Genomic DNA, 14,203 nt, shown 5'->3' on the forward strand with positions numbered 1-14,203 from the left:
TGCAAGTACACAAGCTGCGAGGTGTTTGAGTTCTGAGATAGTGCTAAAAGGTTGGACAGCGCGCACGCAGCTGTTCCAAACAGCTTACATTGCTGCAACGGTCACACGGTAGCGCTCAGAGGTTAAAATTAAAATATGTGGCATCTATTTAACGTGCAATGAGAAGCTGACACGGAAGTAGACTAGACACAGCGATGTTTTGAGGCGGGCGAAGTCGTATGCGAAAACCTCCTTATCTCCCGGGACTGCATTTTCTTTTGTCTGACCCTATTTCTATATCCTATATGCACAATAAACATTAAAAAGGAAAAGTAGTAAGTGGCAAGATATTATGGGGTTTAACGTGCCAAGACCACCTTCTGAAAAGTGGCAAGATAAAATGAAGGGTAAAATTCTTCAGAAATTAGGCCTTCAAAAAATGGTGTGGGGAGTTTTTAGAGCGTTTCAAGAATGAACAACGAAGAAAAAAGGAAACAGAAAAGAAGCTCAGTATCTCGAAATTCTGCAGGGAAGATTATTTACAGTCGGTAATAATGCCAGCGTTAATGCCAGCTCACTGTCTATCCAGCCGGCAGCGGCCGATTTCCGATAGGAATGCGAGGCAAACCGGCTCCCAGGTACAATGCAATGGGTGCACGTTAAACAGTACCAGGTGGTCCAAATGCATTCCGGGTACCCCACTATAAGTTTACCTCGTAATCAAATTAAGTGTTTGGCAAGCAAAACCACAGAATTGAATGCTTCAAAAAAGGAAAAAGAAATGCTTCAGGTGCCCTTGTTTATCTACTGGAAAATCGGAATTAAGTTGCAGCGCTGTAACTTCAATATGATAAAGGCTTGAGCGCATGGGCAAGCTCACACTAGCCTTCACCTTCCCCTTCTGCTGCGAGTCGTTTAGCCTGAATAAGGCAGCACCCACCAACTCAATCATCTTGCATGTCTATTTAGGTGTATAGTGCGACCCATCTCTACTGGGAACACATGAACGCAGAGCCTGTGGGAGCTTTTTTGATCTCTGCGGCAAGTGTGCATTCACCCGGTCTTGCAGTTCGGCGACTTGCGATTGGTGGCGCTGGAAGATTTTACGCATAGGTGCATTGAATAACGGACAAAGCTTTAGTGTAAACTTGTAGTCAGAACGCCGAAAAAGTGAGAGCCGCACATATATGTGTTCCCTGTGACTGTGGGCCGTACACTAGAGTATGGAAGCGCAACTGCCGGGAATACCAAATTTCTTAGTAGCCTATGGGTTCATTCTATCGATAAACATTTTTCTTGCGTCACACGATACCCAAATTCTTGATGTTCACCCTATATAGAAAGGTGATTCAAATAGAAAGAGTAATTATTGATACAAGAGCCGTACTTGGCTCATTGCGAGATCCCGCCGTCATCATTACGCCGTAGCAGAAATACGGCAGACATATGACGTCATCTTCATCTCACCAAATAAAAGAGCCATTGGTGAGCGATTCGATGCTCTCGGTTACGCCGCCACTGCTGCACAATCTTCTGGATCGGCCCACGTATTAGCAGTGCCAAACACCTGCTTCACCTCCGCCGCGGGCCGGCCCGGCATTGCACTATCCTAGGGATCGGCCCACGTATGCGGAGTGCTTAACGCCTGCTTCACCTGCGCCGCGGGCCGGCTCGGTATTGCACTATTTTTTGTGATTGGCCCACGTATGCGGAGTGCTTAGCGCCTGCTTCACCTCCGCCGCGGGTCGGCCCGGCATTGCACTATCTTAGGGATGGGTCCACGTATGGGCAGTGCTTCACGCCTCCTTCATCTGCGCCGCGGGTCGGCTCGGTATTGCACTATTTTTTGTGATTCGCCCACGTATGCGGAGTGCTTAACGCCTGCTTCACCTCCGCCGCGGGTCGGCCCGGCATTGCACTTAGGGATGGGCCCACGTATGGGCAGTGGTTCACGCCTCCTTCATCTGCGCCGCGGGCCGGCTCGGTATTGCACTATTTTTTTGTGATTGGCCCACGTATGCGGAGTGCTTAACGCCTGCTTCACCTCCGCCGCGGGTCGGCCCGGCATTGCACTATCTTAGGGATGGGCCCACGTATGGGCAGTGCTTCACGCCTCCTTCATCTGCGCCGCGGGTCGGCCCGGCATTGCACTATCTTTGGTATCGGCCCTCGTATGTGGAGTGCTTACCGCCTGCTTCATTTTCACTATGGCTCGGTCATAAATTACGCTATCTTCGGGATCGGCCCACGTATGAAAAAATGTTGTTCTATGTCCACGGAGACGAGATCTGCCAGAACCTGGCCATAAACAACTTCGCTGTAATAGAAAGGTTATCACATGGTAGGCCGTGTAGTGAAGCAAGGAAGGGCTATAGGGATTACTTAAATTTTATGTCGATTTTGAGTAGTTACGTAAAGACCAACTGGGTACTGAACTATACTTAGTGTTTGAAATGGGAAACAGCCAACTTTTGCGATTACAATGCAGTGTAGACAAAATGTGTTTGCCTTTTCTTCGGCAACACGTTACTGTAGAGTAAAAACAGGAACAGTGCAACACAGGGCGAGCGAGTAAAGAGCACAGGACGGAGCGCTGTTTTTATTCTAAAGATGAACCAAGCAGCCCCATTGAACACACATCTAACACATTACTCTAGAGGCAAAAGATGTCATCAAAGCGTGACACTCACTGAATGCCTAATGAATGAATCTAGTTTCCTAATTAACATTTAATATAGTTTTTTGAGGGCACTTGTTGTTAATGCTGACATGAGGCAATTCATCGAGAAGAAAACCTGAGGCTATATAGCCCTTCCTTCGACACATTCTTCTTAATTATGTCGTAAAATGTATTTGCGCTCTATGCTTTGTACATTTGGGCGAGGTATGATTTTTAACAGGAATGTTCATATGCAACCTCAGGGAGGCATATCTCAAAGCGGACACTCGCCTCCATGTTCAATACTAGGTGTGCACGTGTCGATCACCAACAGCGGCCTGAATTCTCTGCTTTGGAGGGGATGCTTTTCTGTTGGTGTATATGCTTGTTACTCAAAATAAAAATCCGTTGGAAGTCAGCACTTGTCTTCGTCGTTCTTTGGGTCCCTCTGTTACGCGCAGTAAGTGATGTTTGCGATGGAATACCATAAAGCCCGTACCCAAACCCTGCTTGAATTCCTCAACTGGAACGCGCCCACTAAAGTAAACATTTAAACACTTAGTCAGGAGCACTTACTTAATTACTCAGAGAATCAGCCACTATCGCACGCTTACTCGCTCCCATCGCCTCCAGCAGTGCTTCTCAGGCCCACACGCCCTTGTTCACACACGAAAACAAGGCGTTTATCCTCTCCCCTGCAACAAGTCCCGCTGGCCAGTCAACTTCGTCAAGAGTTACCACCCTTGTCGCCCTGCTAGAATGCTCCACGATTAAAAAACATTACTGAAAACGAAATAAATATTGGCACACTGTAAACGGGAGGGACACACGGAGTGGACGCTCGAGGCATACGATGTTCGTTATCGCATTCAAATGGGGCAGCGCACGTTGTGGTCACTGGCTGCACGCTGTCCCGAAGCTCGGTCACGGGCATCGCGGCGTGCTTGTGCGATTCATTCCACGCCGTGATGAGGGCACCGACAGGTAAAAAACAAGAAAAAAGCGGAGTCCAAAAAACTGGAATGATAATCGCGACTGCGAGACACTATAACACTGGATGGCGCACACAAACCCACAGAAGTGCATTAAATTCTCGCTGCGCTTTATTTGAAGCCGCATGGAATTCCACGCGCGCGGTCAACATTTTCGTTCTCAAATTTACTGCTTTCACAAGGCGTTCAGCAATAACAATGAGAAAAAAAAAAGTACCGTCGTGATGAGCCAGTCCTGCGGTGTTTTTCGTTAACGATGCTTCATGGCTACACGCCGAATGTCTATCGGCACTTGGCAAAAGGATTCCGTACAAAGGTGCAGAGCTCGTCGCATTTAGAAGCCTCGAGCGAGGAGAAAGAGTAAGAAAAGCAAAACGCTGGGAAAATGGAAGGATGACGCAGGATGTTCAGCGCGTATACGGCGCTACACTTCTTGATGTCTTGTTTTCTTAGCGTCACACAATACGTCCCAACCCCACTTTCAGTGACGAACCACGCTACAACGATGGTAGCGCGCAAATGAATCAATGATTCACTCTTGGAGTTGGCGCATACCTCATAGCCTCAATTCGTGCATGTCTGATGCATTGTCTGGTGGGCTAGATGGCCTAGCGACGCCGTGCAAATGAAACCTCAATAAGTTTGACGTTGAAGGATGAGTATAGATCTGAGGAAAAGTAAGCGAGTGGTATTTGACCGACTCATTACCGCTGAAGTGCGTGTTCCTATTTTCTTGCGGAATTTCGTAGCTGCCGGTAAGCACGGTATACGTGTCTCCAAAAAAAGAGCAGACCGCTTACACAGGCAGTGTGCAAGCGCAGTTTTAATATAAAAAAAGAGCAATCACTACTCGCTCACAGTTCGCCTTCTGCAGCACCTCATAGCTGAAGAAAGGTTAGAGAAAAAAAGAAATAAGCAAATAAACGACGTTGCCAGCCATCGTGTATTATAGCTGAGAGATGTATTTTTCCGCCTGTCCTAGGAGGCCTTGTGAATGAAGCGGTTGCTCTATTGCAAGCTGATGGAAAGCCCTCAAAGGAGCCATTTATCAGCACAAAGTGCGAGCTCGGTGGCATGCTGCAGTCGGTAAGCCTCAACGGCGGATCAGCGAAGCGCATCACAGAGCTTGATCGCGCGCTGTAACGTGGTAGAAAGTGACATAGTTTCGTTTTCTGTGCGCATGACTAACGACATGGGAACACGCAGACGAAACGGAAGTACATCTCTCCTACGATACGAAGTAAAACACAACACGCAGACATTCGGGTTGTGTTTTTGATTATTTCTCTAAATTTTAGTTCTTCTATCGAAGCAACCCATTTAACAAACAACCGATTTTGTTTTGAGTAATTCTCGAAGTCACGTGTTACCAAGATTGACGTCACTCTCTGGCTGGAAGCGCGGCGCCCGAGAGGAGAAGGGCAAACGGCGTTTGGTTTGAAAATGGCTCTTTCCGCGGCACTTAGTGACGTAACACTTTGCAGGCACGATCTTTAGCGCTGACTCTATGCCCTGCGCTCGCAGTTCAACATGGCCAGACCCTGCTGAGGGGCGCTTTAATATGTTCCGGAGATGTTTGCCCGGCCTTACGGTAGGCATTCTACTTCAGGTGAGATTGGCCAGGCCCCTTGAAATGACCCACTCATACATGTACAGTACACACATGTACACAACACGCACAAGTGCAAGAGACATAAGCGCACACAGATCATCTAGATCATCTGGTTCAAGCCAATGTGTCGCGGATGGACTAGTAGCGCCTTTGTCACGCTCAAGGCAGTGGCAGCGCTGCTCCAGGATGCAAAATAATATGTTTCAGTTTAGAAGGACAGAAGGAACTACCACGCAAATTTCAAGCAGATTTTAGGGTAGCAGTACAGTGTGCAAAGACGATCGCTTTCCGTCGTCCTGAACCAGTTGTACGATGAGCCTCTGTCGGAAGAAAGAATTTTGAAGCATCTGCGCGACCTACAATCGCACCAGAAGGCCGTGCAAGCGCTACTGAACTTCTTCAGATCGACCGTTCTGGGGGAACGCCTGTGATTGGAACGCCTCTTCTGTTAGCTGTTCTTGTTATTTTTCTCTCTCTCTTTCTGTCTCTTTGCCCTCTTTCCAACCCCTATATAGCACACCCCAGTGCGGGGTAGCAAACCGGAAGCTCGCCTCTTGTTAACCTGCCTGATTTTCCCCTTTCTCTCTCTCTCTCTCTAGGACTGCTCGTGTGGCGACAAAGCGCAGAGGGATCTACGTAAAAAAAAAGAACGGCTGCTTCGTACAGGCATTACTAGCCTACGAATCCCACTATAGCCGAGTTTTGAAAAAGAAACGAGCCTGTGATTGCCACATAAGCAAATTGAGTGAAATTCCAGTAAAAAGATGTCTTCTCCGAAGCCAAGCATAATGTACAGCAGTAATAAAAATACTGAAGTAAACTGTATATGCAGCAACGGTCGAGACTTTCCCGACCACCAGCACAACGTCAAACAAGACATGGAGAGAAGACGTGCTGGCTTCCACTACAAAGAACGCTTTGATGGAAATGGCGAAACATATGTACCAAGCATAATAAATATGATCGACGGAATGCTTAAGCATCATTGAAGCATCAGTACGAAGTTTTCCTGTGCCTAGCCGCTTTATGCTTTCATATTTATGCGTCATGAGTCGACGCCCAAGTCACCATCGCAATAGCGCGGCGTTGGTTCACAAACAGCTAACGCAAAGTAGGCCGAAAACCCTTTCTCACTGTCCGCAACCAATTGCAGCAATCGGGACGCGAGGCTATAATTGACCTCCATGCGTTTTCTTCCATTTTCTGTCTCCAAGCTGCAATGAAAAGTAATATTTATTTCGGTTAATTCGTCGCGTACTCCCGGTCTACATGTAGGCGGTTTGAATTAGGCCTTGTGTCAGTACTACAGTGCTTAGTTCTGCGATGGACAATATAACGGCGTAGTGTTGCCGAGCTACGGATGCGGGTCTCAAAATCAATAAGACTTCCTGATTTGTTAATATGCCCCACGAGGTAATTTGCATCCTACAGTGCAGGATTGTCGGCGCCATGTGTGGCAGCCGCCTGTAAAGAACTGCAAAACCTTTTTAATGGTGCCGTTTTAATTTCAGTCGATATCGTCCACAATAATACAATTGACAGAAAAATTCCAGCTTTGTCAAAGATACATGGACGTATTGATAAATGCGGAACTTCTTCTGAACAGAAAACCTTCTTGAAATTCTGCTCGTGTGGGTTCATTTTAAGCGCTTTGTTGCAACGCTGCGTACAACGACCATACTGCGTACATCGCTTCTAAAATTCCCAGGTTTCGATATCCCAGAACCATCGATATCGATTACAGTGCTCGACAAATCCGATAGTTTTATCACGGATTGGTCTAGGCCGCCGACTACGCCAATCGCGTGAGGCGGAACTGAACGAAAACTGAACGCGCATTTCCAACAACGATCTCCGATCGCGTCTCAGTTGAAAAAAGAGCATGCTTCCGCTGGTATTGAACCATAGAGTTAATCGAGTGTAATCACGAAATATGTCGGCCATAGCAGAACCTACCTACCACCGCCGAATGCATATCTCATCAAAACACACCTCCGGTACATTCTAATGGTGATAGATATCATAGAGATCCCCCTCTCCCTGCTAAAGGGGGGATATTAGCGGTATCATATCCCAGCTAACTTTAGCCAGAGTTTGAAATATGCCAATCCCAAGTAGCTGGACAGAACCAAGGTAATGTTGTTTGCCGTCGCTTGGAAATACTCAAATTATTTTTTTCATGCCGCCTAATCATCATCATCATCAGCAGCAGCAGCAGCAGCAGCAGCAGCAGCAGCAGCCGGTCCGATACAGAGGGCAGCCGCGCACTGCTCCGCGCCCCACCTCGATCGACGCACCAGTTGGAGTCGCGAAGTCTCGCCCACCCTCAAGTAGATCGCGCATGAATAAGTTATATCGCCTCCATCTCTAAAGTCCTGGTCATTCCGCTTTCTCTACGAGGGAAGCGGAGGCAAAAAAAAAAATAAAGCCACAGCGCGGTTCCGCCGTGTTAGAAAGTCGAGATCCTTAACAATGTGGTTCTTCTTTGCGCGCGTAAGAAACTGCCTGCGACACAAACGAAACAAGAGCAGACCGGGAGAGATATTGTAACTGCCGGGCAGCATGAGGGGTAGCGAAAGCAATTCCCCTCTTTTGCTTCTTTATTTCCTTTTTTCACACTAGCGCAAAATACACCCCGGTCGCCACAGGGCGGCATCGGAGGCACTCCACCTGCGCAGCCAAAGGAAATAACTAGACAGTCGCCGTGGCAGCAGCAGCTTCGTTCCCACTGCCCTTGAAGAGAAAAACGGCACCCGGAGAAGACATTTTGGCCTCTTAGTGACGGGAGTTTTCGCCCAGGTGTACAGGCCGTCGTTCGCTTGCGGGCATTGCCACTCTAAATGGGATATGCAGCAGCCATTTTCACGCGCAAATATCTATTGCACGCGCGTGTCATCTGTGCTCGGCCTGGCTGAACATCCTTCTATTCCTTCATCGTTTTTCTTTCTAGCTCTCGTTATTAAACGAGTCCCAGTTGTCTTTTTCACGCAGTGATACATCAGTTACACAAACTCCACGGTACTACATAGGTGGATCATAAATGCATGTGTATCTACATCTTGTCGAGTCAAAGGAGTTGTGGAGAAATTCGAGAGATGGAGGAAGAGTCTCCAAGATGAAGTTTTTCTTTTAGCCGAAGGCAGTTCGAACTTACAGAATAAAACTCCACTGGTTGCTCCAGAGGAAAACTTGGAAGTTGAAGACAAATTATTCCTAGTCTGGCTGAAACCCGGAATGTCCAAAATTCTGGACCAATCACTCTACCAGTCGAACTTACTTACCAGAAGGCTTACAGGCTGCAAGCGGGGTTAATTATTCGGCGGACAAACAAACAAAAATGTGGCCGGCCACATCTCCCAATGCAGTAAGAGTTACTGAAAATCCAAAGTGAGACGCACGTGCAACTAACACAAAAATATCTTTTGTTTTGTTTTTCATAGCTTGTGCTAACCGTCGAGGGGGCGTCAACTTCGCATTAGTCGTTGTACCTCGCGTGCTAAATTTAATCGCCCTTTGAACGTTACAGGACCATGGTTTCCCAGTAGGGTCAATATTAAATTAACCTGCGTACGCACGCTCCCGCGTTAGTGCAATGCGCACCCCTACATTTCATTGCTAGCAGTGATTATAAATGTTCGTCATATTCTGTTTGCTGCTACGTGATGAAATGTGTTGTCACATCGTCAAATAAAAATTTCAGGCGCTCGTCTAACGAAACATATTTTTTCTCTTGATGCAAGTCCATCATAGTTTAAAATTAAAGTGTTTTTGATGGGCCTCACTTGGACATTGCGACCAAAGCTAAACAGCACTAAAATGTGTGCGACTGGAGTTCTGGGCACGCATATGATATCGGAAAACGCATGCAAATCCCGCGCCTAATGTAATCTCGTGCCTGTGGTCTCTTGGGAAGAGGAAGTTCGGCTGGTGATTGGCCGGCGGCCTCAGTGGTTATCTGCAATGTTCACAGCGTAAGTTCTCGTGAATCACGTGCAGAACTTGTGTTCAATGGCGACAAGGAATAGCTTTGTTAATTTGACACCTCATTACAATAATGTCCATTCAAGCATTCCGCTCTTCTGGAGGACAGGTCATCTACGCGGTTTAGTGCACATGATATGCATGCAGTGTGGCAATGAACAGGCCTTGGCTACACGCGCTTCACGTCCAGTTGCATTCGTACATATCCGCTGCATGGGTGGCGTATACGGTTGGCTCGACATTAGCTGATTACTGTCATTTCACCGCCATTGTGGCCTTTGGAATTAGCTGCCTGCTGAATGATGTGTGCCGAGGTGAACGCTTTGATTGTCATAGTATGGAAGCGATAGATGCTTGCCGTCGACCTTCTCGAGGCGTTCCTCGCTGCGAAACGAAAGGAAGCGAACACGTCGCGTGCACTCATATCAGCGATGTGCGCGAGGGATGTTCGTTTCGGCGAAGTTCGTGGCCGTCACGTCCGAACGCCGTTCAAGAATGCGACGAACCGGACGGGTGGGCCACTCGACCTCGGCTCACGCCGCACTCAGACCTGGTTGCTGGCAGCACCGATCGCGAGCACTTTCGCACGCATGCGACGGTGTGCACCCACTGTGTTACGGACAAGCTTAATCCGGGTTGACTGGATCGAAACTCCTCAGTTAGTCCTGCGCGCTTAATGGCCGAACATCTTGAATGTTCATGCTGGGGCAACGTTGGTTTAGTACCGCACCTGTCCGCAGCACCAAACGCGTCAGTGCGCGACTACTCTCTCTGGTGCATGTAAATACTGTGTCCTGTAAAATAGCACGTCTAGACAACAATCATTTCTCGCATAAGTCACCTGCATGGTCAGCATCTTCTTGACAACGTTGTCGAGGTCGCTCGTTTCTGGCACCGGTATGAACTGTGATGCCGCATTTAACGCCTCTTAAAGCAATGTTACCCAATCCTGACCGGTGCTATCGTATGGGGCAGAAACTTGGAGGTTAACAATGAGGCTTGCGAACAAGCTAAGCAGAGCACTAAGAGCAATGGAAAGAAAAATGTTAGGCGTGCGGTTAAGAGACAGGAAGACAGCGCTGTGGATCTGGGAGCAAACGGGGATAGCCGATATTCTAATTTTACATTAAGACAAAATGAATGGAGCTGGACAGGCCATATAATGCGTAAGGTAGATAACTGCTGGAACATTAAAGTTACAGAATCGGTGTCGAGCAGGGGCGTAGCCACTGGGGGGGCTTTAGGTGTTTCACCCCCCCCCCCGAAATTTTTTCGTGCTGTCCATGCACCGCCGACTAAAGCAAGCCTCGGCGCCGGAAATCATTCTGGATTTTGTCTAGAACGTCTTTTTCACGCTCGAAAAGCCATTTCACCGAAAAAATTGCGAACTCGGGCTGGATTTCGCGCCAACGCCCATGCACCGGGAGTCACATAACGCAAGCAGCCCCATCCGATCACAAAGATTCAAGGACGTTTTGATGGCGAACGGGCTCGCCGGGGCATCTCGCGGAGGCCGCGGAATCTACACTCTATCATGGAATCTACGGAGCGCGTAGATGTCCATTCCGAAACTTTATGGGTATAAAGTTCTCATAAACTTTTGATGTGGAAGGTGCATTAACATTTCCAAACGTGTGCTTTAGATTTTCAATTGCGGAACATTGTAAGTTTAATGTTCCCATAAATATTTGACGCCAAAGGTTCATTACCTTTTCCAAAGTCGTACATCGGGCCATACAACGAGACAAGCCAAATCGACACACTATCAGACAAGTTGACAAAGCCCGCAGCGAGGTCCGATGAGACGAAGCGTTGTGGTGGTTCATTCGTGCCGTCCTGTCACATATAAAATATTAATAATTTTTTCCCCTGCACCAAAGCATCCAGTCAAGACACTAAAGCCAGCCAAGGTAACTACGTTCTTATTTATTTTTTATACTTTGACTTTTAATTGGGTCTCTTCGATTTTTTTGTTCTCGCTCCCCTACCCGCGGGCTGCCAGAGCCAGCCAGAGCGCATGCGTTTTTCTCGTGTTGCCCCGACCACCGCGCGGCGCACTTCGGTGCGCGTTCGGTTTTCTTTGGTCGAGTGCATTTTCGCCTGGCAGAGTTTTGGACGCTTTCTATCTAGCAGACGAGAAAAGGAAACAATGGTCGCTCGCCGCCATCACTCTGGGGACTCGATGGATTGCATCGCGTTCGCCTGAGCGCAACCTCTCCAGAAAGTCCTGTCTAGCCGGTGTAGGATACTGAGCTGTATGCGTATGGTTGTCGGTGGACCAAATGTCTCACGATTTCTTCGATATTCCTTCGGTAGCCAAGTTAGGTGCCCATAGTAGGCATTCGATTGTGGAGATACTTTCCATTGCGTTTTTTGCATTTCGGTGCCCCCGCCCCACAAAAGCAAAAAACAAAGACATTGTTCTGGCACAGCGAATTTTCGCATGGTGAAAGTTCGATTTTGTTGCTTCTTTTGCGGAAAGTAATGGGCGATGGGACACTTCAGCTGCCGGATACTCTTATTATATATTGAGAAAGCAATTATATGGACACTCTAGGCGCATTCCTGCCGTTGTCCTCGCCCTCATGTGCCGCATAAAGTCCAAGGCCGATGACATCATGACCGCGCGCCGCATGCTGCATGTGCGAGTCAAAGCGTAGGGAGGGGGATGGGGGGCTGGAATGGGTGAGACGACGATGGTGGCTCAGTCTTGTGTGCGCAAGGTAGAAAAGTGAGGAGCAAGCGCGCCGCTTTCCGTCGCGCGCGATACATTGGGGGGAGTGGATGGAATGGGGGGAGGGATCTAGGATTCTGTGAGTCTGTGATTGCGCAACATGTTTATTTGCCTTGTTTGACCCATTATACACCGTGACTTTTTCTTAGATAGGTAGATTTATTGGAGACTTATACGTACGTTTAGATATCTTGTTGCGAGGTTCGTGCATACGTGCAGTGAACTTTGTTTCCAGTGGCACCTTTTTGCCCTTTATCAAGCGGTATCTTGGCATTTGTATATTCCATTGTATCTTCGCGTTTCTAATGTACGAAGGCGAATGAAATGAAAGTGAGCCCACCCACCCTGTGCACTTATGGTTCCGTTCATTATCTGCAAGGCCTGCGCGTAGCACACAGGCATGTCTCATTTACAAAAGTGACACGCAGGTGTGAGGATAAATGTTCTTTAATGCGCTCATACACTGGGTTGAACATGGTTGCGAGACGTAATGGACGCTCCAGAAGTTGAGCAGCGTGATGCCGTGAGGTTTTTTACAGCTGAAGGTGTTTCCCAAAAAGAAATTAGTGACCGTATGGCTGCTGTGTACATTGCAAGCAAGCAAGCAAGCAAGTAAAGCAAGTAAGTAAGTAAAGTAAGTAAGTAAGTAAGTAAGTAAGTAAGTGCTTTTACCATATACAATATACATTTGGATATGGACTGGTCTTGAGGAAAAAAGCTGCGTCAGGAGCTTGACTAAGTCTTATTGAACATTGAACATTGCATTTCATTGGCCACTGTCAAGCGTTAGAACAAACGGTTCAAAGAAGGACGTGAAAGTTGCAAAGACGATCCCACACCGCACCAAAGCCATCGTGCAATCACCCCTAATAAAATTCCAAAGGTTGATGAGCTGATGACACATGAACGGAGGATAAGCATCGATGAACTGGCAGAGCGTGTGAACATCAGTCATGGTTCGGTTCACCGTCACTGTTCACGCCATAATTCATGAACATCTCGGTTATCAGCTCTTGTGTGCACTATGGATGCCCAAGATCTTGAACCACCGCCAGAGTACGGAGAAGTTTAGCGCTGCCTTTACTCATCTGATCCGGTATCAGAATAAGGGTGACGATTTCATGTCTGCAATTGTGATCGGAGACGAACACTCATGTCACTACTACGAGCCTGAAACACGACGGCAAAGCCTACAATGGAAACATTCGAATTCACCACCCTCAAAGAAAGCAAAGGGCGTCATTTCCGCCGGAAAGGTGTTGTTGACTTTTACTGTTCGATCGTCAGGGGCCATTACTGATAGAATTTGCTAAATCTTGAGCGACTATCAATTCTTTCCGGTATTGTAAAACGCCGGATCGGCTGCATGTTGGAATCAGGAACAAACTACGTGCAAAATTGACGAATGGGGTCATCTTGTTCCACGACAATGCCCGTCCACACGTCGCTGATGTGGTTAACAGAAAACTGGCAATGTTCACGCGGGAAATGCTGCAACATCCGCCATACAGCTCAGACCTGTCGCCTTGCGACTTCCACATTTTGGGGCAAGCAAAAAAACAGCTCAACGGAACTAGATTCGTCTCGGACGATGACATGAAAGTCAGTTGCAGACGTTTTGGAGCAACAACCCAAGGAGCTTTATGAGACGGGAATTACGCGACTCGTTAGTCAATGGGACAAATGTCTAAAATGCTCATGTAGGCTACTTTTAAATGAAGTACACTCTAAAAACTAGGAAGGGTATCGCAGGAGTGAAGCGGCCGGTTCACTCTTCAAAGCGTCGTTTTACTCTCACAAAATGTCGAGGAGAGTGAAATGCATTGTTCACTCTGTCACCAAGGAGAGAGTGAAATGTGTTTTTCACTCTCCCCTTCAGAGAGAGAGTAGAATGCCCGTTCTACTCTTGCTTCAATAGAGAACAAAACGTAGCGTAATCTTCTGCTTCAACTGTAGGTGGCTGGCCCCGAACATGGCAATGTATCATTCATGCACGCTGAGCAAAGAACACATCGTTTTGCTCCTAAGAGAACAGGCCGCCGCAGTTCAAAGGAACGCGTAGCGAGCGCTCTACTTTTTCACTCGGAGTTGCTCCACCGCGCGCGCGCGCGCTAAAGATCGCGGAACAACACAGCACCGGAGAAAGGTGATCCGTCCAGCGAGCAGCTGCAAAGGCCAGCCAAGGGAGATCGTGTGTCAGCCATCTCGCGTCGCCACGAAAACACGACAGTCGTTCGTCATGCCTT

The 14,203-nt window shown here is 47.8% G+C and overlaps 1 protein-coding gene across 4 annotated transcripts in view; it reads right to left on the reverse strand.

The window, feature by feature from the left end:
• Positions 1-14,203, reverse strand: part of LOC142566742 (uncharacterized) — a 653,003-nt gene that overhangs the window by 414,335 nt on the left and 224,465 nt on the right. The gene's annotated exons all lie outside the window — the stretch shown is intronic.

Source organism: Dermacentor variabilis, unplaced genomic scaffold (assembly GCF_050947875.1).
Source record: "Dermacentor variabilis isolate Ectoservices unplaced genomic scaffold, ASM5094787v1 scaffold_13, whole genome shotgun sequence".
In the NCBI taxonomy this organism is placed as follows: domain Eukaryota; kingdom Metazoa; phylum Arthropoda; class Arachnida; order Ixodida; family Ixodidae; genus Dermacentor; species Dermacentor variabilis.